Source organism: Cervus elaphus, chromosome 7 (genome assembly GCF_910594005.1).
Source record: "Cervus elaphus chromosome 7, mCerEla1.1, whole genome shotgun sequence".
NCBI classification, from domain to species: domain Eukaryota; kingdom Metazoa; phylum Chordata; class Mammalia; order Artiodactyla; family Cervidae; genus Cervus; species Cervus elaphus.
The window spans coordinates 2,171,700-2,198,586 of NC_057821.1; the positions used below are offsets into that span (position 1 = coordinate 2,171,700).

A 26,887-nucleotide genomic window follows, 5' to 3' on the forward strand; every position below is an offset into this window, starting at 1 on the left:
AGAATTGTTGCCTGCTCAATATATTCATTCTAAGTTATAATTTTTCACCATAAGTCTAGTTCCAAACATGGACAAATATGGACAAAGAAGTGCAAAAGCAATATTTAGAAAATGCTTCTAATTTTGTGGAGATGGGAATGGCAACCCATTCCAGTATTCTTGCCTGGAGAATTCCATGGACAGAGGAGCCTGGAGGACTACAGTCCATGGGGTCACAAAGAGTCAGATACGACTGAGTGGCTAACACTTTCACCTTTCTAATTTTGTTTAAGGTGTCCTTTCTCCAGTATTTAATCTATAATTTTATACATTTCCCTTGTGGCTCAGCTGGTAAAGAAACCGCCTGCAATGTGGGACACCTGGGTTTGATCCCTGGGTTGGGAAGATATCCTGGAAAAGGGAAAGGCTACCCACTCCAGTATTCTGGCCTGGAGAATTCCATGGACTACACAGTCCATGGGGTCACAAAGAGTCGGACACGACTGAGTGACTTTCACTTCACTTCACTTTATACATTTCCCTGCTGCTGCTGCTGCTAAGTCGCTTCAGTCATGTCTGACTCTGTGCGGCCCCATAGACGGAAGCCAAACAGGCTCCCCCGTCCCTGGGATTCTCCAGGCAAGAACACTGGAGTGGGTTGCCATTTCCTTCTCCAGGTACAGTTTTTAGCCATGACCTTCAGGAATTCCTTTTTCTCATTTATTCATTGGAAGATCTTTCTTGTCAGCTGAGGCTTGGATCGGTCATGGAAGAGGTAAGGAGAGTTAAATTCATGTCCTTATGCTCCATTATCTTGAAATGACAGAAGAATGAGGAACAGATGGCAAGATGAAGTGTGTGTGTGTGTGGTGTGTGTGTGTGTGTGTGTGTGTGTGTGTGGTGTGGTGTGTGTGTGTGTGAGAGAGAGAGAGAGAAAGAGAGAGAAAAGGTAGAGACAGAAAGTTATGGCTTTCCACATTCTGACAAAGAGCAGACATAAAGATTTAAGGCAATTATCTAAAAATATATATAAGAGTAAAAGAAGGGAGATTAGGTTTCTTTCTTTGAGCTTTTTTGACTACAACACTGAGGATTTAAATCTTGACTTGGTTTTCACAGATTTTAAATATATTTTCTGAATTATGGACAGAATCATGCTTCCCCACTTCCTACTTCTCATTCTTTAGTTGTTCTGTACAATGGGAACTGAGAACAAAACAATTTGTCAGTTGTTTGCAGACATAAAGATTCAATTCTTTTATAGGCATCCCTGTTACCTATGGAAACAATATTTATTGAGAAACATGAGAATCGAGGTCATTCCCAACACCCCCTTCCAGAGAGGGACTGAACACCTAAAAGTATCCTTGCAGGGAATAATGTTAAAAGCCTACAAACTCTGGAGTTATAGTGGTGATTTAGACACACTATCTGATATCAAAAATTCCACAGACTCATGTATGTTTATACTCTCAAACTTACTTGAACAAATAAAGCTGAATAATTCTAATAGTAGACACTTACCTGTGCTTCCCAGGTGGCTCAGATGGTAAAGCATCTGCCTGCAATGCAGGAGACCTGGGTTTGATCCCTGGGTTGGGAAGATCCCCTGGAGAAGGAAATGGCAACCCACTCTAGTACTCTTGCCTGGAAAATTCCACGGATGGAGGAGCCTGGTAGGCTACAGTCCATGGGGTCACAAAGAGTCGGACACGACTGAGTGACTTTACTTTCACTTTCTTTTCACATGTGCTTATTATATGCCAGACACTGGCTTATGGTAATTTTACACATATCGTCTCATTTAACCTTAATAACATTTTTGGCTAGATGTAACTACATCCCCTTCTTAGAGACTGAGGCAGAGTGGTTCAATTTATGCATCGTCTAGCTAGTGCTGGAACACAAACCCAAGAAGTTAGGCTTCAGAAACTGTGCTCTAACCTTTGATGCTGGCAGAATTTATTTTCCAAAGATGTTTGCCACAATATTCCATATCCAACTTGCTTTTCTTATAAAGTACTATTGACATACTTTACTTCAGCACATGCTAATTTTTCTTAAATCTGAGCAGGGTTTAAGACTAAGTTAGAAATGAGACTATGTAATAATTAAGGTCAGATGATAAAGCTTTCATCTGATTCTCTGTTGAGCTATATACCTTTGGAGCCCTGAGTTGCCATGTAAAACAGTGTGACATCCCTGACATCCCATGATGTGAGGAAGCCCAATTTCATCAAAAAGAGAGATCACAGAGAGGGCTTGAACCTTCATGAAGATGGAGAGATGCTCAGGAAGCCACTAGTGGCTTCGGCATCCCCAATACCTCAGCTACCATCTGAATGCAACCACATGTGAGGTCTAATCAAGAGCTCCCTGGCCCAAACATCCCCAAATTTCTGACCCCAAAAAGCAAAGAGACAATAAAACAGCTGTTGTTTTAAGCCATACACGTTTGAGATGACTTGTTATATAGCAGTGGATGATTGGAATATCCTTTTAATGGAAGATAAGTGAATTCAGTTAAAAATAAAGAATTATAATTACTATTACACTACTTACTTCCCTGGTGGCTCAGACAGTAAAGCGACTGCCTACAAGGTGGGTCAAGACCCGGGTTTTAATTGTAAGTTTATATTTGGTATATACACTGGTTTCCTAGACAGGAATATTCTTACTATGATATCATTTTTAAAGTTAATAATGCTTTAAGAATTTCTATTTGAGCACAGTTGGCTAATGGGCTTCCCAGGTGGTGCTAGTGGTAGAGAACCCATCTGCTAATGCAGGAGACATAAAAGATGCAGGTTCAATCCCTGGGTTGGGAAGAACCCCTGGTGGAGAGCTTAGCAACCCAGTCCAGAATTCTTGCCTGGAGAATCCCATTGACAGAGGAGGCTGGTGGACAACAGTCCATGGTTTTCAGAGTCAGACACAACTTAAGTGACTTAGCACATATGCATAGTTGGTTAACAATGTTTTGTTAGTTTTAGGTGTACAGCAAGTTATACACATATATGTATCTATTCTCTTCCAAATTTCCTTGCCATTTAGGTTGTTACTGAATACTGAGCAGAGTTCTCTGTGCTATACAGTAGGTCCTTATTGGCTGCCTACTTTAAGTATAGTAGTGTGTAACATTGTATGGAGACACAAAAGACCCAAAACAGCCAAAGCAATCTTGAGAAAGAACAATGGAGCTAGAGGAATCAGTTTCCCAAACTTTAGACTATATTACAAAATATTACAGAAAACAGTACAGTAGTGGCACAAAAAACTGAAATATAGATCAATGGAACTGGGTAGAAAGCCTGGAATTAAACCCATGCACCTAGGGTTAATTAGTCTATGACCAGGGAGAAAAAACAATACAATGAAGAAGGGAGCATCTCTTTAATAAATGGTTCTGGGAAAAGTGGACAGCTACATGTAAAAAATAAAATTAGAACATTCCTTAATAGCACATACAAATATAAACTCAAAAAATGGTTAAAGACCTAAAGGTAAGACCTGATACTATAAATCTCTTAGAGGAAACATAGGCAGAACACATTTTGATATAAACTGCAAAAAGATCTTTTTCAGTCTCCTAGAGCAAAGGGAATAAAAACAAAAACAAACAAATTGGACTCAAATAAACTCAAAAGCCTTTGCACAGCAAAGGAAACCATTAACAAAGCAAAAAGACAACCACATAATAGGAGAACATATTTGTAAATGATGTGACCAACAAGCATTACTCTCCAAAAGTTACAAACAGTTCACTGCAGCTCAATATCTAAACAGTAAACACCTAATCAGAAAATGGGCAGAAGACCTAAACAGACATTTCTCCAAAGGAGACACAACTGGCTAATGGGCACATGAAATGAGTCTCAATGTCAGTAATTATTAGAGAAATAATGATAATAATAGAAAGAAAACAATGATGAGATATCACTTCACAAGGGTCAGGATGGAAATCATTAAAAATCTACAAATAATAACGGATGGAGAAGTTGTGGAGAAAATGGAACCCCCCCCTACACTGTTGGTAGGAATGCAACATTAAGAAACTATAGAAGAGGAACAAGATGGTGGAGGAGTAGGTGGATGTGGAATACATCTCTCTCCATGGATACGTCAGGTATATACCTTCAGACACAGAAGTGCTTGCAGAACACCAGCTGAGAGTGGGCAGGAGTACCTGACCACTGGAAAAGAATACATAGAACCACGCAAAACTTGGTAGGACTCAGGAACTAAGGGGAGAAACAGGAGAGGTAGTAGGACTGGACCTGCCCTCGGTGGGTGAGGGAACTGAAGCAGGGCTCCAGTTTCCACACTGGGGCAACTGTTTGGGTCACAGGAGAAACATTTGAGGCTGAGAGTGAAGCAGCTGATCTGTGGCAGCCTAAATGGAATGAGAACCACACAGACAACTCTTGCTGCAGCCATACATACCCCGGACAGGGATGTGGGTCCCCTAGAAGGCACAGCAGCAGGGGGCAGGAAAGCAGAGGTTGTGGAGCAATCCCAGGGTGAGGTCCTCTATTGACTGTGGGGAGATCACCTGAGGGGACATGAGGGATGAGACTGTGGTGGGAAACACCTGTGAAGGAAAGCTAGGCAGCCAAGGAAGCAAGGTGATACCGCTGAGTCATGCGTGTGGGGTGGAGCCATCACCTTAGCCTCTCTCTCCCCACACACCACTGCTGCTGCTGGTCGTGTCCGACTCTGTGCGACCCCATAGACAGCAGTCCACCAGGCTCCGCCGTCCCTGGGATTCTCCAGGCAAGAGCAATGGAGTGGGTTGCCATTTCCTTCTCCAATGCATGGAAGTGAAAAGTGAAAGTGAAGCTGCTCAGTCGTGTCCGACTCTTCACGACCTCATGGACTGCAGCCTACCAGGCTCCTCTGTCCAGGGGATTTTCCAGGCAAGAGTACTGGAGTGGGGTGCCATTGACTTCTCCAACACAGCACTAATGGCAGCTAAACAATAGAGAGGCTGGCCCTTCAAGTGCCTGATGCACAGAAGAGCAGAGTAGGACCCCAGCCAGGGTGCCCTTTAAGTGCCGGACACACCAAACAACAGAGGAGGACCCCAGTCAGGGGAGCCCTTTAGGTGCCTGATGCAGTGAACACCAGAATAGGATTCCAGCCAGAGGGACCTCTTTATGTGCCTGATGTGTCAAACAACAGAGAAGGACCCAAGGCAAGGGAGCCCTCTAAGTGCCTGAAAAGGTGGGGCAACAGAGAAGGACTATCCAAATAGGTCCTCTGATCACCAGCTTCCAGAGGCTAGAAGATGGCTCTGATGGGGCCATCACTTCTACAGCTGAGGCAGTCTGTGTGCCTGCACACTTGGCACTGCCAGGGTTCCCATGACACAAGCAGATGTGCCTCCTTCATGCTCGATCCACAGTGGGACAAAGCTGCTACAGGCTAGAAAAAGTCCTGCCTCTGTGCATGCAGGGTCATTTCAGTTGTGCCCAACTCTTTGCCTCACTGTGGCCTGACAGGCTTCTCTGTCCAGGAGATTCTACAGGCAAGAGTAAAAGAGTGGATTGCCATACACTTCTGAAAACCATATTTCCTGCTTCCCTAGCCACCAGCATCCCTGAGTATGTGGTGCTGCCAGGACCCTTGCGACCTAAGCAGTTGCAACACCTCCACACCTGGCATTCACTGGGGAAGGCCCAAGTCCTCCAGGGCAGCCTCAGGAGCAAACCCCTGTGGATGACCCACATGCAGAGGTGGAGATAAAACCACAATTGAAACCCAGGGGCAGTGTGGCTAAGGAAGAGGATCCAAAACCTTTCCGTCAGCTGTACAAGCTGCAGATTAAATCCACACGATCGACTAGGCTTCCTGGTGGCTCAGATGGTAAAGAATCTGCCTGAAATGGAGACCTGGGTTTGATCCCTGAGTTGGGAAGATCCCCTGGAGGAGGGCTTGGCAACCCACTCCACTATTCTTGTCTGAAGAATCCGTATGGACAGAGGAGCTTGGTGAGTAACTTGGGATCATGAAGAGTCAGACACAACTGAATGACTAAGTACCTACACATCAACTAGGCAAATTCTGTGTCTATGGAATATATAAAAGGACATTGAGAGTTCTCAGAAAAGAAAATGCACTAGTTACTGATAGAGGTGGACATTGGAGGCAAGAACACTCAGAAGTGGGACCAGGTTAGAGTGTGAGTTGCTCCTACAGCAGGTCCAGAAACAGCACAGTATCGGAGGGCATCTGAGGGAGGTGAGGGGGACTGTGACTCCCAGAGAGGGAGAGGACACTGACAGCAGAGACTCAAGAAAAACATTTATTATTCTTATGTTTTGACTTGTTCTGCACTTTCTTCTGAATACCACCCCCCCCCACTTTTTCCCTCTGCAGTTGTAGTTGTAGGTTTTATTAGTATTAAATTATTTAAGCTTTTGATAAAAATACTTTTAATCACACTTTATTTCTGTTATAAATTTTTGTCTATATGTTGACCTTTTGTGGTTCTGTGTAGTTTTCCTTTTTTTTTTTTTTCCCACCACTCTCGCTCTCTTTTTTAATCTTAATTTAAAAAAAATTTAAATTTATTATTATTTTTTCTACATTTATTCTTTTGTTTGCTTTCCTACTGTTCTTTCCCCTTTGTGGTTAATATTTAATATATACAAACCTTTATCTACCTCTATTTAACTTTTAATTTTATCCTTTCTTTTCTTTCTTTGTCTCACCATATTTGTTACTTTGTTTGGCTTTCATTGCTTTATTCTGCAGTTGGCTCTTGCTTTAGTTTTGCTTTCCACTTTGTACTTTAGTTAGTTTTGTTAACTGGTGGATAACACTTTTGGTTTCCTTTGTTCACCAGGTCAATCTATTGTACTATATTTTTCTTGGACTCTTGTGATTTTGCTTATGTGTATGAGTATATTCTATTATTTTAGTGATTATTTGCCTGGCTTTGTAATTGTCATTTGTCTGGGTGCATCTTTTGCTTCTTGTTTTGGGTTATTTTTTAAAATCCTGCTTAATGCCATAACCAACCACCTGTGGAATCTCTGGTCCCAGCCAGAGATCAGATCTGAGCCTTTACAATGAGTGTGGTGACTCCGAGACCCTAGATTGCCAGAGAACTCATAATCCCAGGCAGTATCAAATAGTGAAAACTCCCACAAAGGCAACCACTTGTACACAAGACCCAACATCACCCAACCACCAGTAGCACCCTCTGCAGGACGCCTCATTCAAACAACAAACAAGACAAAAAATCAAACCCAGTCATCAGCAGAGAGGATTACCACCTCACTCAGCCTTGCCCACTGAGTGAGATTTGCATTCCCTTGAGGGGGAAAAAAAAAAATCACTTCCTCCCACCAGAACACAAGCAAAAGTCACAACCTACCCAAAGATTACACAAACCACTGGACCAACCTCACAAGGGCAGAAACCAAAAGGAAGAAAGAATTTAAACTTGGAGCCTAAGAAAAGGAGATCTCAAACACAATAAGTTTAAAAAAAAGAAAGAGAGAGAGAGAAAAGAGGGAAATACTGCACAAATTAATGAACAACCTAGAAACACACAAATCCAAAAAAAAAAAAAAAAAAAAGAAGAGGAAATAGGCAAACTACCTGAAAAAGAATTCAGAATAATGATAATAAAGATGATCTAAAACCTTGAAAATAGAATGGAGAAAAAGCAAGAATCAATTAACAAGGATATAGAAGAATTAAATAATAAATAAATATACAGAGACAAACAACACAATTACAGAAATTAAAAATATCCTAGAAGGGAACAATAGCAGAATATCTGAAACAGAAGAGCGGATCAGAGAGCTGGAAGGTAGAATGGAGGAAAGAACTGCTGAAGAGCATAATAAAATAAAAACAATGAAAAGAAATAAAGATAGCCTCAGAGACCTTGGGGACAATATTAAATGCACCAACATTTCGATTATAGGAGTCCCAGAAGAAGATACAGTCCCATACAAGATACACCCAATGAGAAACACACAAGAAGAAGTCCCATACAAGATACACCCAATGAGAAACACACAAAGACGCATACTAATCAAACTAACAAAGATTCAGTTCAGTTCAGTCACTCAGTCGTGTCCGACTCTTTGCGACTCCATGAATCGCAGCACGCCAGGCCTCCCTGTCCATCACCAACTCCCGGAGTTTACTCAAACTCATGCCCATCGAGTCGGTGATGCCATCCAGCTATTTCATCCTCTGTCGTTCCCTTCTCCTCCTGCCCCCAATCCCTCCCAGCATCAGGGTCTTTTCCAATGAGTCAACTCTTCGCATGAGGTGGCCAAAGTATTGGAGTTTCAGCTTCAGCGTCAGTCCTCCCAATGAACACCCAGGACTGATCTCTTTTAGGATGGACTGGTTGGATCTCCTTGCAGTCCAAGCAACACAAAGAAAGAATATTAAAAGCAGCAAGGGAAAAGTAAACAGTAACATGCAAAGGAAACACATATGTTTAATGGCTGACCTTTCAGCAGAAACTCTGCAGGGCAGGAGAGAATGGCAGGATATATTTAAAGTAGTGAAAGGGAAAAACCTACAGCCATGATTACTCTACCCAGCACAGATCTCATTCGAAACTGATGGAGAAATCAAAAGCTTTACAGACAAGGCAATGTTAAGAGAATTTAGCACCACCAAACCAGCTTTATAACAAATGTTAGAGGGACTTATATAGTCAGGAAACACAAGAGAAGAAAAGAGATCTACAAAAACAAATCTCCAAAAATGAAGAAAATGGCAATAGGAACATATATATCAATGATTGCTTTAAATGTAAATGAATTAAATGCTCCAAACAAAAGACACAAACTGGCCGAATGGATACAACAACAACAACAACAATAACATATATGTGCTCTCTATAGGAAACCCACTTCAGACCTAAAGCACATATATTCTGAGAGTGAGATAATGGAAAAAAATATTCCATAAAAATGGAAATAAAAGGAAAGCTGGAGCAGCAATCCTCATTTCAGACAAAGTAGACTTTAATATAAAGAATATTACAAGAGATAAAGATGGACACTACATAATGATCAAGGGATCAATCCAAAAGGAAAACGTAACAGTTGTAAATATCTATGTACCCAACATAGGAGCACCTCAATACATAATACAAACAATAACAGATATGAAGGAGAAATTAACAGCAACAATAGTAGGATATAATAATTGACAGTAATAATAGTAGGAGATGATAATTGACAGTAATAATAGTAGGAGACTTTAACACCCCACTTACACCAATGGACAGAAAATCAACAAGGAAACACAAGTCTTAGATGACACATTAGACCAGATGGATCACATTGATATCTTCAGGACATTCCATCCAAATGCAGAAAAACACAGCTTCTTCTCAAGTGCACAAGGAACATTCTACAGGATAGACCACCTCTTGGGTCACAAATCATATCTCAGTAAATTTAAGAAAACAGATATCATATCAAGCATTTTTTTCTGACTACAACATTATTAAATGATATCAATTACAAGAAAAACAAAAAAACTGTAAAAAACACAAAAACACAGAGATCAAACAATATATTACTAAGTAACAGAGAGGTTACTAAGGAAGCTAAAAAAAAAATCCTAGAAACTAATGACAGTGAAAACACGATGACTCAAACCTAAGGGATGCACCAAAAGCAGTTCTAAGAGGGAAGTTTATAGCAATACACTCCTACCTGAGGAATAACAACGAATAGACAACCTAATTTTCCATCTAAAACAAGTGGGAAAAGAAGAAGAAGAACACCAAAAAGCCTTAGTTAGCAGAAGGAAAGAAATCATAAAGATCAGAGCAGAAATAAATAAAAAAGAAATGAAAGGAAGATTAATAAAACTAAAAGCTGGTTCTTTGAGAAGACAAGCAAAACTGGCAAACCTTTAGTCAGACTCATCAAAAAAAAAAAAAAAAGAATAATCAAATCAACAAAGTTATAAATGAAAACAGGAGAGGTTACAACAGACAATGTAGAAATACAAAGGATATAAAAGAATATAAGAACAACTATACAACAATAAAATGGATAACCTGGAAGAAATGGACAGATCCTTAGAAAAGGTCAATCCTCCAAGATTGAACCAGGAAGAAACAGAAATTATGAACAACTCAATTACAAGCTCTGAAATCGAAACTGTGTTCAAAAATCTCCCGAAAACACAAAAGCCTAGGACCAGATGGTTTCAAATGTGAATTCCCTCAAACATTTAAAGATGAGTTAATGCCTATATTCTAAGCTCTTTCAAAAAAATTGCGAGGAAGGAACACTTCCAAACTCATTCTATGAAGCCACAATCACTATGAACCAAACCAGGCAAAGACAAAGCAAAATACAAAATTACAGGTCAGCAAAACTGGAGAACACGGATGCAAAAATCTTCAACAAAATTCTAGCAAACAGAATTCAACAATGCATTAGAAAGCTCATACAACATGAAAAAGTGGGTTCATTCCAGGGATGCAAGTATTCTTCAATACATGCAAATGAATCAATAGGATACAGCATACTAACAAATTGAAAGATAAAAACCATATGATCATCTCAAAAGGTGCAGAAAAAGCCTTTGACAAAATTCAGCACTCATTTATGATTCAAACTCTTCAACAATGGACATAGAAGGAACCTACCTCAAAATAACAAAGTCCACATATGATAAACCCACAGCAAACTTTATTTCCATTGTGAAAAACTGAAATAATACCCTCTAAGATCAGGAACAAGATAGGGTGTCCACTCTTGCCAATATTATTCAACACAGTTTTGGAAGTCCTAGCTACATAAATTAAAGAAAAAAATAAATAAAAGGAATTCAGATCAGAAAAGAAGTAAAGCTGTCACTGTTTGCTCATAGAAAACCCCAAAGATACTATCAGAAAATTACTAGAGCTAATCAGTGGTTTTAGCAAAGCCGTGGGATACAAAACCAATACACAGAAATCATTTGCATTCCTATATACTAACAGTGAAAAGTGAGAAAGAAAAATTAAGGAATCAATCCCATTCACCACTACAACAAAAAAGAATAAAATACCTAGGAGTAAACCTACCTAAGCAGACAACGAACTGTATATAGAGAATTTTAAGACATCAATTAAAGAAATATTGATTCAGTGGATTACACAAACAGGTGAATAGATTGAAGGGACAAATAGATACAAGGGATTATACAAATAGATTCAATTGATTAGATATTATAGAGTGCCTGTAGAAGTATGGATGGAGGTTTGTGACATTGTACAGGAGGCAGTGATCAAGATCATCCCCAAGAAAAAGAAAGGCGAAAAAGCAAAATGGTTGTCTGAGAAGGCCTTATAAATACCTGATGAAAGGTGAAAAGCTAAAGGCAAAGGAGAAAAGGAAAAATATACATACCAATTTGAATGCAGGCTTCCAAAGAATAACGAGAGATGAGAAAACCTTCCTCAGTGATCAATGCAAAGAAAATAGAGGAAAACAACAGAATGGGAAAAATTAAAGACCTATTCAAGAAAATTAGAGATATCAAGGAAATATTTCATGCAAAGATGGATACAATAAAGGACAGAAATGGTATGAACCTAATAGAAACAGAAGATATTAAGAAGACGTGGCAAGAATACGCAGAATTATATAAAAAATATCTTCATGACCCAGATAACCATGATGTTATGATCACTCACCTAGAGCCAGACATCCTACAAGGCAAAGTCAAGGGGCCTTAGGAAGCACCACTACAAACAAGCTAGTGGAGGTGGTGGAACTCCAGCTGAGCTATTTGAAATCCTAAAAGATGATGCTGTGAAAGGGCTGCACTCAATATGCCAGCACATTGGGAAAACTCAGCAGTGGCCACAGGACTGGAAGAGGTCAGTTTTCTTCCAATCCCAAAGAAGGGCAGTGCCAAAGAATGTTTGAATTTCCACACAATTGCACTCATCTCACACACTAGTAAAGTAGTGCTCAAAATTCTCCAAGTCAGGCTTCAACAGTACGTGAACCATGAACTTCCAGATGTTCAAGCTGGATTTAGAAAAGGCAGAGGGACAAGAGATCAAATTCCCAACATTCCTTGGATCATAGGAAAACAAGAGAGGTCCAGAAAAATATCTACTTCTGCTTTATTGATTATGCCAAAGCCTTTGACTGTGTAGAACACAATAAACTGAAAAATTCTTCAAGGGATGAGAATACCAGACCACCTTAGCTGACTCTTGAGGAACCTGTATGCAGGCCAAACAACAATAGTTAAGACTGGACATGGAACAACAGACTGGTTCCAAGCCAGGAAAGGAGTATGTCAAGGCTGTATATTGTCACTCTGCTTATTTAACTTATATGTAGAGCACATCCTGCAAAATGCCAGGCTGAGTGAAGCACAAGCTGGAATCAAGATTGCCAGGAGAAATATCAATAACCTCAGATACATAGACAAAACCACCCTTATGGCAGAAAGCAAAGAAGAACTAAAGAGCCTCTTGATGAACGTGAAACAGGAGAGTGAAAAGCTTGGCTTAAAACAAAATTCAAAAAACAAAGATCATAGCATCCAGCCCCAACACTTCATTGCAAATAGATGGAGAAACAATGGAAACAGTGACAGGCTTTATTTCCTTGGGCCTCAAAATCAGTGCAGATGGTGACTGCAGCCATGAAATTAAAAGATGCTTACCCTTTGAAAGAAAAGCTATGACCAAACTAAACAGCATATTAAAAAGCAGAGACATTACTTTGCCGGCAAAGGTCTGTCTAGTCAGGGCTACGGTTTCTCCATTAATCATGTGTGGATGTGAGAGTTAGACTACAAAGAAAGCTGAGTGCTGAAGAATTGAGGCTTTTGAACTGTGGCGTTGGAGAAGACTCTTGAAAGTCCCTTGGACTGGAAGGACATCAAACCAGTCAACCCTAAAGGGAATCAGTCCTGAATATTCATTGGAAGGATGAATGCTGAAACTGAAATTCCAATACTTTGCCCATCTGATGCAAAGAGCTGACTCGTTAGAAAAGACCCTAATGCTGGGAAAGACTGAAGGTGGGAGGAGGAGGAGACACCAGAGAATGAGATGGTTGGATGGCGTCACCGACTCAGTGGACTTGAGTTTAAGCAAGCTCAGAGAGTTGGTGATGGACAGGGAAGCCTGGCGTGCTGTAGTCCATGGTGTTACAAAGAGTTGGACACAACTGAGTGACTGAACTGAAGTGAACTAATGAAAGAAATCAAAGACGACACATATAGATGGAGAGATATTCTATGTTTTGGATAGGAAGAGTCAATATTGTGAAAATTGATTATACTACCAAATGCAGTCTGCAGATTCAATGTGATCCCTTATCAAATTACCAATGGCATTTTTTCATAGATCTAGAACAGAAAATGAGGAAATCACCCTTCCTGACTTCAGACAATACTACAAAGCTACAGTAATCAAAACAGTATATACTGGCATAGACTCAAAATATAGACTAATGGAATAAAATAGGGAATCCAGAGATAAAACTACACACCTATGGATACCTTATGTTTGACAAAGAATGCAAGAATATGCAATGGAGCAAAGATAGCCTTTTCAATATGAGGTGCTGGGAAAAGTGGACAGCCAAATGTAAAACAATGGAATTAAAACACTTCCTATAGCCATACTCAAATATAAACTCAAAGTGGATTAAAGACCTAAGTTAAGAACAGAAACTATAAAACTCTTAGAGGAAAACACAGGCAGAACACTTGATGACATAAATCAAGGAAAGCTCCTCTGTGACCCACCTCCCTGAGTAATGGAAACAAAAAAATAAAAATAAACAAGTGGGACCTATTTCAACTTAAAAACTTTTGCACAGCAAAGGGAACCATAAACAAAGTGAAAATAAAGCCCTCAGAAAGGGAGAAAATAATACAAATGAAACAACTGACAAAGGATTAATATACAGGCAGTTCATACAAGTCAGTACTAGAAAAACATACAACCCTATCAAAACATGGGCACAAGACCTAAATGGACATTTCTCCAAGGAAGACATACAGATGGCTAACAAACACATGAAAAGATGCTCAACATCACTCAGTATTAGAGAAATTACAATAAAAACTACAATGAGATATCACCTCAAACCAGTCAGAATGGCTATCATCAAAATGTCTACAAATGCTGGAGTGGGTGTGGAGACAAGAGAACACTCTTGCACTCTTTGTGGGAATTTAAATTGACACAGCTATTTTGGAAGAGGGTATGGAGAGTCCTTTAAAAATATAGGAATAAAACCACCATATGACCCAGCAATCCCAGCAGGCATGTACCCTGTGGGAAACCAAAATTTAAAAAGACACATGTACCCCAATGTTCATTGTAGGTCTATTTATAATAACTACAACATGGGAGCAATATAGATGTGCATCATCATATGACTGAATAAAGAAGCTTTGGTACATGTATAAAATGGAATATTCAGTTCAGTTCAGTTGCTCAGTCATGTCCGACTCTTTGCGACCCCATTGACTTCAGCAAGACAGGCCTCCCTGTCCATCACCAACTCTGGAGTTTACTCAAACTCATGTCCAAGTAGTCAGTGATGCCATCCACCCATCTCATCCTTTATCGTCCCCTTCTCCTCCTGCCTTCAATCTTTCCCAGCATCAGGGTATTTTCCAAAGAGTCAGCTCTTCACATCAGGTGGCCAAACTATTGGAGATTCAGCTTCAACATCAGTCTTTCCAGTGAACACACAGGACACAGGACTGATCTCCCTTAGGATGGACTGGCTGGGTCTCCTTGCAGTCCAAGGGACTCTCAAGAGTCCTCTCCAACACCACACTTCAAAAGCATGAATTCTTTGGCGTTCAGCTTTCTTCACAGTCCAACTATCACATCCATCATGAACACTGGAAAAACCATAGCTTGATTAGATGGCCTTTGTTGACAAAGTAATGTCTCTACATTTGAATACGCTGTCTAGGATGATCATAACTTTTCTTCCAAGGAGAAAGTGTCTTTTAATTTCATGGCTGCAGTCACCATCTGCAGTGATTTTGGAGCCCCCCAAAATAGTCTGCCATTGTTTCCCCATCCATTTGCCATGAAGTGATGGGACCGGATGCCATGATCTTAGTTTTCTGAATGTTGAGCTTTAAGCCAACTTTTTCAGTCACCTCTTTCACCTTCATCAAGAGGCTCTTTCATTCTTCATTTTCTGCCATAAGGGTGGTGTCATCTGTGTATTTGAGGTTATTGATATTTCTCCCAGCAATTTTGATTCCAGCTTGTGCTTCCTACAGTCCAGCGTTTCTCATGATGTACTCTGCATATAAGTTAAATAAGCAGGGTGACAACATATAGCCTTGAAGTACTCCTTTTCTTATTTGGAACCAGTCTGTTTTTCCATGTCCAGTTCTAACTGTTGCTTCCTGACCTGCATACAGGTTTCTCAAGAGGCAGGTCAGCTGGTCTGGTATCCCCATATCGTTCAGAATTTTCCACATTTTATTGTGATCCACACAGTAAAGGATTTGGCATAGTCAATAAAGCAGAAATAGATGTTTTTCTTTAACTGTCTTGCTTTTTCAATGATGTTTTTGCTGCTTCAGCAATGCTTTTTCAGTAGATTTTGGCAATTTGATCTCTGGTTCCTCTGACTTTTCTAAATCCAGCTTGAACATCTGGAAGTTCATGGTTCACGTACTGTTGAAGCCTGGCTTGGAGAATTTTGAGCATTACTTTACTAGCATGTGAGATGAGTGCAATTGTGTGGTAGTTTGAGCATTCTTTGGCATTATTACTCAGCCTTAAAAAGGAACACATTTAAATCAGTTCTACTGAGGAGGACCAACCTAGCACCTATTATACAGAGTGAAGTAAGTCAGAAAAAGAAAGTCAAATACCCTGTAATAACACATATATGAGATATAGAGAGGCTGTACTGATGAATTTATTTGCAGGGCAGCAATGTAAAAGCAGACCTAGAGAACATTCTTATGGTAAGGGGGTTGGAGAGGAGAGGGTGAGATGTATGGAGACAGTAACATGGAAACTTACATTAACATATGTCAAAAAGAGAACCAATGGGAATTTGCTGTATGTCTCAGGGAACTCAAATGGGGCTCTGTAGCAACCTAGAAGAGAGGGATGGGTAGGGAAGTGGAAGGCAGTTTCAAGAGGGAGGGGGCGAATGTATACCTATGGCTGATTCATGTTTGATCTTTGACAGAAAACAACAAAATTTTGTTATGCAATTATACTTCAACTAAAAAAATAAATAATAATAATAAAACTATAAATAGAGGCACCATATGATTCAGTAATCCCACTCTTGGGCATATATCCAGAGAAAGACATAGTTCAAAATACATGCACCCCAAAGTTTATTGCAACACTGTTTACAATAGCCATGTCATTGAAACAACCTAAATGGACATTAACAGATGAATAGATAAAGAAAATGTGATAGAGGGGGAGGAGCTAAGATGGCGGAGGAATAGGACAGGGAGACCGAAATGTTACACCAACATGATCTCCTTTTAATGGGTCCCATATATTACATAGAAATGGAGCAGCAATCAGAGTTAACAAGAGAGTCCAAAATGCAGTACTTGTATGCAGTCTCAAAAACAACAGAATAATCTCTGTTCATTTCCAAGGCAAAAAAATCAATATCACACAACTCCAAGTCTATGCCCTGACAAGTAATGCTGAAGAATCTGAAACTGAACGGTTCTATGAAGACCTACAAGACCTTCTAGAACTAGCATCCATAAAAAGATGTCCTTTTCATTATAGGGGACTGGAATGCAAAACTAGGAAGTCAAGAAATACCTGGAGTAGTAGGCAAATTTGTTCTTGGAGTACAGAAAGAAGCAGGGCAAAGGTTAACAGAGTTTTGCTAAGAGAATGCACTGGTCATAGCAAACACCCTCTTCCAACAACACAACAGAAGACTCTACACATGGACATCACCAGATGGTCAATATAAAAATCAGATCGATTATATTCTTTGCAGTCAAAGATGGAGAAGCTCTAAACAGTCAGCAAAAACAAGACTGGAAGTTGATGGTGGCTCAGATCATGAACTCATTATTGCCAAATTCAGACTTAAATTGAAGAAAGCAGGGAAAACCACTAGACCATTTGGTATGACCTAAATCAAATCCTGTATGATTATACAGTGAAAGTGAGAGATAGATTCAAAGGGTTAGATCTGACAGACAGAGCTCCTGAAGAACGATGGATAGAGGTTCATGACATTGTACAGGAGGCAGATATCAAGAACATCCCCAAGGAAAAGAAATGCAAAAAGTCAAAATGGTTATCTCAGGAGGCCTTACAAACAGCTGTGAAAAGAGGAGAAGTGAAAGGCAAAAGAGAAAGGAAAAGATATATCCATTTGGATGCAGAGTTCCAAAGAATACCTAGGAGAGATAAGAAAGCCTCCCTCAGTGATCAGTGCAAAGAAATGGAAGAAAACAATAGAATGGGAAAGACTAGAGATCTCTTCAAAAATTTAGAGATATCAAGGGAACATTTCATGCAAAGATGAGCACAATAAAGGACAGAAATGGTATGGACCTAAAAGAAGCAGAAGATATTAAGAAGAGGTGGAAATAATACACAGAAGAACTATACAAAGAAGATCTTCATGACCCAGGTAATCAAGATGGTGTGATCACTCACCTAGAGCCAGACATCCTGGATTGCAAAGTCAAGTGGGTCTTAGGAAGCATTACTAAAAACAAAGCTAGTGGAGGTGATGGAATTCCAGTTGAGCTATTTCAAATCCTAGAAGATGATGCTCTGAAAGTCCTGCACTCAATATGTCAGTAAATTTGGAAAATCAGCAGTGGCCACGGGACTGGAAAAGGTCAGTATTCATTCCAATCCCAAAGAAAAGTAATGCCAAAGAATGCTCAAACTACCACACAATTGCACTCATCTCACATGCTAGTAAAGTAATGCTCAAAATTCTCCAAGCCAGGCTTCAGCAATACATGAACCGTGAACTTCCAGATGTTCAAGTTGGAATTTGAAAGGACAGAGGAACCAGAGATTAAATTGTTAACATCCCTTGGATCATCGAAAAAGTGTGAGAGTTCCAGAACAATATCTACTTTTGCTTTATTGACTATGCCAATGCCTTTGACTGTGTGGATCACAACAAACTGTGGAAAATTCTTAAAGAGATGGGAATATCAGACCACCTGACTCACCTCCTGAGAAATCTGTATGCAAGTCAAGAAGGAACAATTAGCACTGGACATGAAATAAAAGACTGGTTCCAGATGGGGAAAGATGTACATCAAGGCTGTATATTGTCACCCTGCTTATTTAACTTATATGCAGAGTACATCATGAGAAACATGGGACTGGATTGAGCACAAGCTAGAATCAAGATTGCTGGGACAAATATAAATAACCTCAGATATACAGGTGATACCAACCTTATGGCAGAAAATGAAGAAGAATTAAAGAGCTTCATGATGAAAGTGAAAGAGGAGACTGAAAAAGTTGGCTTAAAGCTCAACATTCAGAAAACTAAGATCATGGCATCTGGTCCCATCACTTCATGGCAAATACATGGGGATTCAATGGAAATGGTGACAGACTCTATTTTCTTTGTGGGGGGGGGGACTCCAAAATCACTGCAGATGGTGACTGCAGCCATGAAATTAAAGGATTGTTCCTTGGAAGAAAAGTTATGACTAACCTAGACAGCATATTGAAAAGCAGACATTACTTTGCCAACAAAGCTCCATCTAGTCAAGGCAATTCTTTTCCAAGTAGTCATGTATGAATGTGAGATTTGGGCTATAAAGAAAGCTAAGTGCCAAATTACTGATGCTTTTGAACTGTGATGTTGCAGAAAACTCTTGAGAGTCCCTTGCACTGCAAGGAGATCCAACCATTCCATGCTAAAGGAAATCAGACCTGAATATTCATTGGAAGTAGTGATGCTGAAGCTGAAACTCCAATACTTTGGCTACCTAATGCAAAGAACTGACTTATTGGAAAAGACCCTGATGCTAGGAAAGATTGAAGGCAGGAGGAGAAGGGGACAACAGAGGATGAGATGGTTGGATGGCATCACCGATTCAATGGACAAGAGTTTGAGTAAACTCTGGGGGTTGGTGATGGACAGGGAGGCCTGGCTTGCTGCAATCCATGGGGCTGCAAAGTGTCAGACATGACTGAGCAACTGAACTGAAATAAACTGATACATTGCAACTGAAGTCATCGTATGCAGCTAACAAAGAGATGCCCACTTTTTGAGAAAACTGTCACAGTAATTCAACAGGTAATACTGAATTGATATCTAATAAGACATCATACAAAAATTCCCCTCATAATACACATTCTTTTCAGGTGCACATCGAGTGCGTTTAGGATAAGATGACTGGCAAAATCACAAACTAGTATCAACAAATTATGGTAGAAATTATTTCAAGCATCTTTTCTGACCACAATGGTACGAAACTGTATATCAACCACAGAAAGAAAAGCATGATGGTAAAATGATAGGTCCACTTTGAAACAAAAGAAGAAATCAGAAAATATCTCACGACAAATACAAATGAAAATGAAAACAACATCACAGAATCTATGAAATACAGAAAATCAGTTCCAGAAGGAAAATTTATAGCAATAAAGGCCTACCTGAAGAAATAGGATAAGTCTCAAATAAACCATCATCTAAAATAATTTGAAAGAAAAGAACAAACAAAACTCGAAGTCAGCAGAAGGAAGGAAATAATAAAGGTAAGAAAGGAGATAAGAGATAAAAAATAATAATAGAAGTGAACAAGAGTTTGTTGATGATTCTTAAGATAAACAATTAGCACAATTCTGGCCATGCTAATGAGGAAGAAGAGAGGACCCAAATAAACAAGATAAGATGTGAAAAAGGGGAAATAACAATTGATACTGCAGAAATACACCAGGCTTCCCTGGTAGCTCAGACAGTAAAGAATTTGCCTGCAATGTGAGAGACCCTCATTTGGTCCCTGTAACAAGACAAGGATGCTCACCCTTAGCACTTTTATTCAAATAGTATTGGTAGCCCTAGTCACAGTAGTCAGACAACAGAAAGAAATGAAAGTTATCCAAATTAGAAAGAAAGAAGTTAAATCTGTCGCTATTTCAGATAACACAGTATTCTATGTGGAGAATCATAAAGTATCCACACAAAAACTATTAGAACTAATAAATGAATTCATCAGTGTGGCAAGATACAAGATTAATACACAGACATCTGTTGCATTTCTGTACACTAATAGTGAAATACCAGGAGGATAAAGAAAAAATAAATTCCTGTATAAAATTGCACAAAAATAGAATAAAATACCAAAGAATAAATTTTGCCAAAGAGTAGAAAGATCTATATGCTGAAAACTAAAAAAATATTGATAAAGGAAATTGAAGATAATTCCAGGAAATAGAAAGATATTCCATGCTCTTAGATTGGAATCATTACTATTGTCAAATTACCATATATCTAAATTTAACGCAATTAAAGAGTTAATGATTTAAAGATACACATTTAATGCAATCTCTATCAAAATACACATGACATTTTTCACAGAACTAGAAAAAAGAATCCTAAAATTTATGTGGAATCATAAAAGACCCAGAATTGCCAAAACAATCCTGAGGAAAAAGAACAAAGCTGGAGTCATAACCTTCCCAGACTTCAGACTATTGTACAAAGCTACAGTAATCAAAACAACACAAAATTGACACAGAAACAGACATAGAGATAAATTTTATTAAAAAAGGAGACTCAAAATATATTCATACATGTATAGGCAATTAATCTGTAGGATTACAAGTTATGCAATGGAGAAAAGACAGTTTCTTCAACAAGTGGTGTTGGGAAAGCTGTGAGATACATGTAAATTAGTAACATTAGAACATTCCCTCACATCCTTACAAAAGTAAACTGAAAATGGTGTAAAGACTTAAATATAGGATAGGAAAACATAAAACTTTTGGAAAAGAATACAGGAAAAACATTCTCTGATATAAATTGTAGTGGTATTTTCTTAGATTAATCATCCAAGGCAGAAGAAAGAAAAGCAAAATAATCAAATGGGACCTAAGCAAATGTAAAAGCTTTTACACAGCAAAGAAAACCATCAACAAAACAAGAAGACAACTTTTCAAATGGGAGAAAATATTTGCTAATGATGCAGTCAAAAGGGGGTTAATATAAAAACTATACAAACAGCTGATACAACTCTTATCAATTTTTTTTTTTTTTAATGAATGGGCAGAAGAACTAAGTAAATATTTTCCCAAAGGCATACAGATGACTAACAGGCATATGAAAAGACATTTAGTATTGTTATTTATTAAAGAAAGGCAAATCAAAATTACAATGAGGTATCACTTCAAACAGGTCAGAACAACCAGACAAAAACCACTACAATACTGTAAACTAATTAGCTTCCAACTAATAAAAATAAATGAAAAAAATAAAATAAAATGTCTATAAATAATAAATGCTGCAGAGGGTGTGGAGAAAAGGGAAACCTCCTATGCTGTTGGAAAGAATGCAAATGGTTTTAGTCACTATGGAGAACAGCATAGTTTCCTTAAAAATTTAAAAATACACTTATGCTATGATCCAGTAATCTGGAAAAAAGGAAAACTCTACTTTGAAAAGACACATGCAGCCCAAGTTCATATTATTTACAATTTCCAAGACTTGGGAGCAACCAAAATTCCTATCAATAGATGATTAACTTAAGAGTAAGTGATATATATACACACATACACACACACACACACACACACACAGAGGCACACACACCATGGAATATTGTTCAGCCACATAAAATGATGAAATATTCCCATTTGCAGCAACACTGATATACCTAGAAAATATTATACATAATGAAGTGAGTCAGACAGAGAAATATAAGTATATATCACTTATATGTGGTATCGACAAAATAATACAAATGAATCTATAAAGAGAAGAGAAATAGATTCAAAGACATAGAAAACAAACATGCTGCAAAGGGGAGAGGGAAGAGAATATGGACAAATTAGAAGGATGAGATTAACAGATCCAAGCTATTATACATAAAAATAGACAAATGACAATGACTTACAAATACTTTATAATAACCTGAAATGGAAAATAATCTGAAAAAATTACTATATATATATATGTATATACACACACACACATATCACTTTGCTGTTCACCTTAAACTAACATAGTATTGCAAATCAACTACAATTCAAAAAGTAAAAAAAGTCTATATACTGATACGCCAAATCATTTTAATGAGTCCATAGCAATACATCAGTTTACAACTGGAGTCATACATGATATACTCAATATTTAGTTCTGTAAAAATGGTCAGAGCAAACATCTAACCCATAGTCTGGGACCTTAGATTTCAGCCAGAGAGGAAGAAGAACAACAACAACAAAAAAACATTGTTGGGACTGGATTAACCCAGTTGGGCAGCAATGTGAAAGTTAGAAGCCAAATTTTAACATCTTTTATTTAATTTTTTATTTCCTCTACTAATAAATTTCAGAGAAATTTCAAGGGAATTTCTTACAATTTCTACTTAAGTTGACTCCTAGTCTGAATCTGTTTTTGGAAAGTGGAAAAAAGACAGGTTTATGCTGCATATAGACAACAGTATCTCGGATCTTCCCAGGTGGCACAAGTGGTAAAAACCCACCTGCCAATGCAGGTGACATAAGAGTTGCAGGTTCAATCCCCGGATCAGCAAGATCCCCTAGAGGAAGGCATGGCAACCCACTCCAGTATTCTTCCCTGGAGTATCCCGTGGACAGAGGAGCCTGAGGGGCTACAGTCCATAGGGTTGCAAAGAGTTGGAGATGCCTAAAGTGACTTAGCATGCACACATAGACAACATCTTAAGAAGCTTGAAGGACAAGAAATATAAAATATATCAAGAAACCACACTTGACAAGTCCTCTTTAATTAAATCCTTGAAACAGATAATACAAGAAGCTTGAGTGTATATTTCTGAGGGTGGAGCCAATTCTTATAATAGAGGAATGTGGACCCTACCTCAGCCTAGTCAGTTTTTGAGTAGTTTTTTTTTTTTTTCCCTAGCTCAGGGCAAGTCCACATTGAAGTACAGGAATGATATAGTAAGAATGATAATTTCAAGAGTTAATAGAGATCTGCTCTAATGCCTGTACAAGTCTTCTCCAAATTTGTCCTTACCTAACTCACTTTTTGAAAGGAAATTGGAAGGAATAATTGGGGAACAAGTGGGAATTTTAGCAGTCTCACTGCAATTTTCCCCTAAAGACAGGGGGAGAGAGATGATGTTGAAATCGCCATTTATGATTTAATTCTGCATTTCTGTGTCCTATTCAGAATTTATCTTTGAGTCTTTTAATTCTCTTTGTTCTCTCTTCTCATTGACATAGAAAATGGCATGCCAGCCTTTTCTCATCAATCAGTCTGCTTTAACTAGGCATTTGTAGCCCTGGTTTCTCACTTGCAGGTCTAATATCATGACTTTGGTCCCCATTAAAGCTTGCTTGTCATGAAATCTCTGAGCCAAAAGTAAGTAGGAGTTGAAATACATGCTTATTAATTGGCAACAATATACTCTAAGGATTCCCCTAGTGGTCTAGTGGCTTCCAAAGCAGGGGGTCCTGGTTCAATTCCTGGTCAGGGAAATAGATCCCACAAGCAACAACTGAAGATCCCACATGCCTTGTACAGCTAAATAAACAAAAAACTCTTTAATTTGTAACAGTAAATTCTAAAGTCTTATTATTAGTTGTGATAATAAAATAAAAAAAATTACAAATATGGGTAATTTGGATATTTTATAACATTTTATTTCATCAAATCTGAGATAGTTATATGATGGGTCATAATTTTATATACCATTAAGGAAGAAAAAAGTACTCTCAACTCTTGCCTCTAAAATTAACTTTTTCTTCAGAAATGTTAGAACATGAAAAATATGCATCCAAAAATTTGAGAAAAATTATAGTTGGATCAGATACCTTTTTACTCTTAACATACTTAAAACTGTGCTGAACACAATGACAGGTCAGAGGTTCAGTGATTTCCCTCTTTGTAAATTTGGTAAATCTCTGTTATCAGCCTAAGATTCCTTAAACCTTTGTATGACATATTTAGTATTTTCTACACCAAATGAATTCTTAAGGTTAAAAAACATCTAGCAATATAATTTTGCTGTTTTAGTTCTGGAAGATTATCAAATAATTGTCTTGGCATTAATTTGTTACATTAAAGACTAAAAAAAAAATAATAATGAACAAAAGTGACATATGTACTTATACTTAATGTGTTGCCAGTGGTGAAATTCCTGAAGGCAAAAAAAAATACCCCCCAAAATTAAGGATTTCATTAAGGATTAGAATGAATCTCTAACTTTAATTTACAAATATTACAGGTTTCTATCAGTTATTTATTTTCTGTTTCCTTTATCTGAATTGTGACTTAAGAGACTCTAGAATGGTATCTTTAGATTCTAGCCAATATTTCTGACAATTTTCAAAGAAAAATTGAATCCCAAGCAACTGATTAATACAAAACAACTTTGTAATATAACTCAATTAAAAGTTGGACATTTCCAGCATTTTTATGAATGGTATTAATAATTCAGTGGACATTAATAATACATAATATGGTCAACAGACTTATCTATAATTTCTCAGATATCTTTTTAAATCTTATAGTGATGATATAGTTTAATTAACAAAAAGTTCCTTATTGGCAAACAGAAATGAAATTTTATAGCTATTCAAAATATGTCAAAATAAAATAACATAAGGAATAATTTGATTACAATAATTTTCCATACAATTTCCAAGGGCAATCTTAACCATAATAAACTATAAACACACTCTACCCATGATTAAAGATAATAAGTTATTATATGAAGTGAACATATTTCTACACTAATAAAGTGGAAACATATTAAATGCTTTACATTATTTCTGGATACTATAGTGAACAGGTGATTCACTCAGCACTGGCTTTGGAAACAAGGCCACTTAAATCATCATTTGGAGCGTGGCCTGCGCACGTTCAGGTCTAAAATCTCCTCCCCTGTCTTCTCTGTGTGTCTCAAATCCTCAAGTAGCTTCAGAAGTGTTAATAATTTGACAAACTAAATAATGGCTACGAGTTAACATCAGGAAATCTGAATTCAGCTGCCATTTCTGCATGGGAAATGCCTTGGTTTTATTTTCCTCAAACTAGATGATTAGAAAACTCATGCATCTCAAAGGATTGCTAGGAGAAACAGACAAAAACAATTACAACAGCCGGTTTTAAACTGCAAAGTGTCATGTTCGGTGACTAGCACTTTGTAAGAGATTGGGGCAGCTGATGATAATGAAGTCCCATCAGATGGTTCCAACTGAGAAGGCAGTCATGAGCTTGCTGCTACAGACCCTTGGTATATCTGCAACCTAAAAGACCTGTAGGAAAGAACAGGAGTCCCAAAGTCTTCTGTATCTAAATGGGTTTGTATGATGGAATCCTAACATTTTTGGATTTAAGTCTATAGCAAGGATATAATTCTTAAATGCTTTTGAAGATCAGATTTAAGTTTCATATTTTAATCTTTAAAATAGCCATTTTAAATTAGTAGCAATTTAAAATTAGTAAATAAGTTGAAATTAAACTTTGTACAAATCTTAATAAATGATAAACATCTAGATCAGCCATATGCAATATGTGCTGATCCTCATTTATATACACTAGTCACAATTTGACAGTTTCTTTTTATTACAACTTTTCTATAAAGCACCATTAAAAAAATACTTCAATGGACTCACCAGAGTAGAGGCTTAAAGGGCAAATTGGGCAGGCTGCTTGTATTAGATATCTCAGTATACTTATGAAATCACAGTCTGTAGAGCTATCACTGACATTAGTATGAATGATGCCTGCAGCATAGTCATGGCAATTTGTCACCAAAGCTTCTGGCCTGAAAGACATTTTTTACATTACCTACATTCTTTGTCTTGGAGCTCTTTCAAATTTCTTTCTGTTAATTAAATTCTAGGCCAGACAATTGCTAACATCTCCAAAATGTAATATTTTTGAAATAGCTTTGAAAGTGCTATTTCATTCACACTAGAAGAGTTTCTTTTTCTAGGTAATACAATATTTTCAGCTTCTGTCATATATTCCCAGTTCAAAAAACCTTCTGCCTTATGATGTGACACATCAATCAGCTAGGTGTTTATTTGGAAGACATTTTTTCATGAGCTATAACATTCCTTCCAGATAGAAATTAAATGAAACCCAGTATACAGCTCTCCATCATCTGTCATTGGAGGTGGTTGGGCAAGGTGGGCTTTAATGACTTGAAAAGCTCTTCCAAGGGCAAGTGAAGCTGTAAACATATTGGTGTGAAAAACACTGGTTACACTGAACTGGTGCCCAGTTTCTTTCCAGTAAAATATATTTCTGGGGCTTTCTGAGAAAAATCATTGAAAGGATAGAATATCCTCAGCAACTCTCAGTTTATTTAAACTTAAAAAGAAAACTCTCCATCTCTCTCTTTCTCTTGACCTCCTCCCTTCTCTTTTTCCTTTCTGCTCACCTTCCTCTTTTCTTCTACTTTTCATTTGACCTTTTCTCAAATGATTGTTACAAGTGTTTCCATACAACAAAAATTGCTCGACTGAAGAGTATACATAAACATAAAATATAAATACACAAATATCTGGTAAATACCAATGACTTGATCTATATCTGTTAGTAGATTTTCTAAATGGAAAATCATTTTACTTTTCAGTGCAATCAAGCCTTCACCTATACTTATACTGCCACTAATCTCAGGAGTGTTTCTGCTTTGCTTTTATTTAATCCATCATATTATTTCTGTGGGCCTTCCCAGGTAGCATTTGTGGTAAAGAACCCACCTGCCAATGCAG

General features: G+C 37.9%; 1 protein-coding gene and 1 long non-coding RNA gene across 16 annotated transcripts in view; both read right to left on the minus strand.

The window, feature by feature from the left end:
• KHDRBS2 (KH RNA binding domain containing, signal transduction associated 2) overlaps window positions 1-26,887 on the minus strand; it is a 722,049-nt gene that overhangs the window by 195,780 nt on the left and 499,382 nt on the right. The window lies entirely within an intron of this gene.
• On the minus strand, window positions 18,082-26,273 carry LOC122696877. The gene is made up of 3 exons (XR_006341945.1): window positions 26,262-26,273; window positions 18,691-18,694; window positions 18,082-18,290 (listed from the first exon to the last, which is right to left on the minus strand). It is a non-coding gene; the product is annotated as an uncharacterized LOC122696877 (long non-coding RNA).